General features: G+C 38.4%; 1 long non-coding RNA gene across 1 annotated transcript; it reads left to right on the forward strand.

Moving 5' to 3' along the window:
* The first annotated feature begins 6 nt into the window (after positions 1–6).
* LOC128248039 (uncharacterized) lies at positions 7–2,011 on the forward strand. The gene is made up of 2 exons (XR_008264313.1): positions 7–507; positions 1,562–2,011. It is a non-coding gene; the product is annotated as an uncharacterized LOC128248039 (long non-coding RNA).
* Positions 2,012–5,322: the final 3,311 nt, after the last annotated feature.

Genomic DNA, 5,322 nt, shown 5'->3' on the forward strand with positions numbered 1-5,322 from the left:
AAGGTCACGTGATAGAGTATTTTTCTGATGTCTTGTGAGCCTACCATCAACTATAAAATGCTTTAATTCAGCGGCAAAATTCGTCTCGGCTCAGTTTCTCTTAGAGACTGTTCCGTGTACCACACGACAGCAGCAATTCCAGCGACAACATCAACAGCTTCGCCATCAGCAACACGAGTCTACGACTACTACCAAGCTTCGTCTTCGCCACCATAGTCAACACGACTTTAACTACGAACGACAATATTCGCCAATATCATCAACATGATTTCTATGTACACCAATCCAAACCACCGCGGCACATCTCTCTCTCTTCGATTCTGTTTGGTGACTCAGCTTCACCACGATAAATAAACAGACAAGAGTTTCAGCCAGCGACGAACATCTGTATAACAAGAGTCCGGCCCGGCATCGAAGCCACAACATCACAACTAGTGATCGCACTGGCACACATACGCCTCAACTTCTTTCACATACAGACTCTTCCTATTGTGTACTCAAGAACTGGTATAAATGCTCACGTGTTACTAACTCTTTCTATCTGCTGTAATATCTCACATACACTCTTTTCTTTATACGACGGCCTGTCTTTTATGTTTTTATATGTCGCATTCACACACAGGCATACATCTTTAACGCCACAATAAATATCTCTTATTCATCTTATACGGTTGTATTCAATATCGTCTTCATTACTGGTATTTACGAAATCACTAATGTTATCGAAGTATAACATTATTTGTATATCATATTTGATATATATTTTTGTGTTCGACCGTGTGACGCGATTAAAATAAAAGGAGTCCTGTTTTTTTTTCATTCGTCACCATTTCTCCTTTTTGAGTTCGCACGGTCGTTCTTACACCTTGCTGAATTTAGTTTCGGCTCTTACCTTCTAAGGTTGAATTCAATCGAAGTGACCTTTACTTTTCATCCATCCGTGTAGGGAAGGGGTGTAATGTAAAATAAAGTTTCAAACTAATACTGGGTTTGATTTAATCTACTATACCTTCCCACAAAATGTATAGTTATGTGACTATGTTAGAAGTCAATATTCTAATATATATTATTCTGGGCAAACAATACTTTCTTACAGAAAATTAAGTAGCTGTTCCTAGCTGACGTTGGCATACCGATTTCAAATCTGTAATTAATTTTTTTCTATCGCGTCTAGATTTTTGTGTAAAATGCAAATTACTTGGTAAAATTTCTTACCACGTCCAGCTATTGGTTTTAATCGGTTTAATACCAGTAATATGAATCTTGCGTTCCATGGTTAAAGCAATTTTTGTTTGCCAACTATATATAAATTCTAACGATTTTGATCAATCAAATTTTGAGTTGACAACATTGAGTAAAGAGCATAGTAACGGCCCAACGGTCACTCGCTTGTGTGAGTCTAGTAGAGCGGCTGTTAAAACTCTCTCTTGTGGTAAGCAAGTAACAGGCTGTGGTAACTTATGTATTTCTATAGCATTTGTTTTGTACTACGGTGTGTATTTCTTTTTATTTTGTACATCGTAATTATTACTTTCTAGGTTTCTTTTTTTTTTTCTTTCAGATATTGTATGGTAATTAAAATGCAATCAAATAGCCGAGCTTGTGCAAATCACAGACAACTTCTGCTATATCTGTGGACATTATGCACCTAAGAGACAACGTAGAAACATAACAGCAAAGATTAAACTTGCCTACAAGTATTATTTTGACTAAGTTAAGCAAGCAAGAGAGGGACTGGACACCACATACTTGAGGTGCACAGTGCAATGCAATGTTAATAGCTTGGATGAATGGTAAAAGAAAAGCTTCGCCATTCTCAGTCCCCATAGTTTAGATGAACCGGGAAAAAAATCACTTCAATGTTTGTTATTTTTGTTTGACAAAGATTGCTGGTTTTACATAGAAAAACAAATTTAAAAAATCATGTACCTAAACTACGAGGCGGCAATAAAACTAGTACCACACGATGAAACAAGTCTCCGACTGTACGAAGGTGAGATGGAGAGAATATTTAGAGTGGAGGAAGAAAAGAGAGAACAAAGAGTCCAAGATAAAGGAAAGAAAATACGAGGAGGAAATGGAGTATGGTATGTGACGTACCCCAAAAACATAGAAACAAAAGATAATTAAGTTTCATTCAATAGTAAGAGGGAAGGTGCCATCATACATATATGTAGAGGATATGAAACCAATAGTGATTGAAAAGGATAACGACAGGAAGTTGAAGGAGATAGTGTTCACCCACCAGGAGTGAGGGTAGAATTCAAAGAGCTGCCACCAGTAGTGGATCTAAGAGACATTGAACCATTGATGAGGTATTATTAAAAAGAAAAATAAGTATGTTAAATTGTAGGAAAAATGAGTAAAATTGTTTTATGCTAGGAAAAATAACGGTGAATGTATATAACGGTTCAAATGGCACTGCATGGGAGTGGAGACCATGCGACATTTTCATTTTTATATAATTTCATCTCATCTCATTTACATTCGTTTTATGGTTTTTGTCCCCACTGTGGTCTTGCCTGTCCTTGTGATGTCCCTGGCTGTATTTAGGGCTTTATGTCTAATAAAGAAATGACGATGAAACAAGTCCTCCACTAGCAACAACAGACAGCAGTTGATCTGAAAATTTTGCAAATGATATAGAAATAGGGCAAGATGGTGTATATGTTACAGATAAAACTAGTTCCCCACATTTGTTTAGTAAAGCAGAGTTAAATTACTTATTGCGCGATTCGGAATTACCGAAAGAAAAGACAGAGTTGCTTGGTTCCAGACTTCAAAAATGGAATTTTCTCCAGCCTTCCCATTTCTGCCATCGCCATTTGTAATTTTCATCATTTTATTTTCATCGGGAAAATGTTTTGTTTCTGCTATGATATCAGTAGCCTGTTGGAAAGAATTGGCTTTCACTATGACCCAGAAGAATGGAGACTGTTCATTGACTCTAGTAAAGCTAGCCTTAAAGCTGTATTACTGCGCAACAGCAATGAAAAACCTTCATCTCTGTTCACTAGTTATGCAAGTACGATTAACATAAAACATGACAGAGTAAAGTAATAGAGGCAGGTGCGGGGGAAAATGAAAAATAGACATTTTCAGTTAACAAAATCTGGACGTGATAGAGAAATTTAGATATCAGATCTGAAAATAGCATTAGAAATTTGGTAGGAATCGGTAGTTTACGCGTCTATAACAACAACATAAAAAATATTGAAATTTGCTACCTAGTGTTATTTTTCAGCTTTTGGTACAGGGCTAGTCGATTACACCGACTCCAGTGATCAACTGGTACCTATGTTATCGACCCCGAATGGATGAAAGACAAAGTCGACCCCGACAGAGTTTGAACACAGAACATGAACACGAATAAAATGGTGCTAAGCATTTTGTCCGGCGTGCTTACTCTCCTGCCAGCTCGCCGCCTAAATATTCTTTTCCTCTCTAGGCACAAGGCCCGGAATTTTGGGGGAGGGAGCCAGTCGATTAGATTGATCATGGTACTTAATTTGGCCTCGGCGGAATTTGAACTCAGAACGTAAAGACAGACGGAATACCGATTTTTTTATTAGACATAAAGCCCTAAATACAGATGCGGACACCACAAGGACAGACAAGACCACAGAGGGGACAAAAACATACCACGAATGTAAATGGGATGAAATTATATAATAATGAAAAAAAAAAAAGGAAAATGGCCGCACGGGCCCCACTCCCATGCGGTACCATTTGAACAAATATATGTACTATCTACAATTGTTCTTTTTCCTACTATATCACCATTATAACATCATTTAACATACTTTTTTTTCTCTTTTAGTATAACTTCGTCAATGGTTCAATATCTCTCAGATTCACTACTGGTTGCAACTCCTTGAACTCCACCTCCACTCCTGGTGGGTCAACACTATCTCTACACATCTCTTTCAACTTTCTGTAGTTCTCTTCTTCAATCAGTATTGCCTTCACATCCACTGCGTAGACGTATGAAGGCACCTTCACTCTTACTATTGAATTAAACTTAATAATCTTTTTTTCTGTTTCTACATTCTTTCAGTATGTCACATAATACCACACTCCATCTCCTCCTCGTATATTCTTTTCTTTATCTTGTACTTTTTGTTCTCTTTTTCCTTCCTCTATCCCAAATAATCTCTTCAACTCTCCTTCCTGCAGTTGTATTTCCGAATCCTTCTCCATTGGAACAACCGGTATCTTTACTGGTAACTCCACTTTCTTTTTACTTTCCCTTTTTTCTTCCTTCCTACTAACCTCCATCACAGTTTCTTTTCTCACCTCTTCTCTCTTCTTTTTCTGCTTCTCTGACAGAGAACTCATTCCTCCGCTTCTCCTTCTTTTCTTTTTAACCATAGTGAATCCATTCTCCGTTTCTTTTTCTGTTGCCTTGTTCTGTACTACCTGGTCCACACTCTCTTGTCTCTCCTCCCGTTCTCTTTGTGGCTTTCTTTGGGTACACCATGCTTTCATGTGAAACACACTGGCGGCCTACCCTCCACAGAAACTCTCAGTCTCACATCTTCTAGCAGCACAATCTCATCCACCACACTATTCAAGTCCTCCGTTGTTGCCTGAATCGTCAATTTGATACCATATCCCCAGTAGTTCACCTTCTGGGTCCTTGTAGCCTTCACAATCTTCCCGTCTTTCATATTGTATGTTATGGCTGTCATCAGCCATTCTTCTTTCAGTTCGGGTGACACCTTACCCACTCGCACCTTGGCCACACGTTTGCCGCAGTACGGAAGCAAGAGCACCCATTCCTCTGTTCTTATTGCCACTGTGGAGTGCTTTATTGCTTCCTCCTCCGTTGTGAAACGCACCTCTTTTAATTTTCTATACTTTTCTTTTTCTATTAAAATCCATCTCGCCTCCTTATCGCAACGGTCAGAGAGGTTCAGTTTGACAATGTCTTTTATTTTGGATATCTTCTCTATTTTTTGTGTATCGATATGACATCAAATATATGCCGTTCCTATGTACCTCTTGCGTCTGTATGTCTGTTCTTTTTTGTTTTTGTGATTCTGTACTACCTTGCGTCTGTTCTATATTTCTTTGTGACTGTATATCTGTCTGTAGTTCATGTTTGTGTGACTGTAAGTCTGCATGTTGTGTTTGTGTGTCTGTGTTTTCAGGTTCTGTGCTTTTTGGTTTCTGCAACTCTGTGTTATCTTCTTCCCTTCTGAGTGTGTGTATGTCTGTGTGTTTAAGCATCTGTGTATCTGTCTGTCTGTGCGATTGTGAGACTGTATGGTTCTGTGGTAATGTTCTGCTGCTATTATCTTCTTTCCTCAGTGATCCCAC

Source organism: Octopus bimaculoides, chromosome 6 (genome assembly GCF_001194135.2).
Source record: "Octopus bimaculoides isolate UCB-OBI-ISO-001 chromosome 6, ASM119413v2, whole genome shotgun sequence".
Lineage (NCBI taxonomy): Eukaryota > Metazoa > Mollusca > Cephalopoda > Octopoda > Octopodidae > Octopus > Octopus bimaculoides.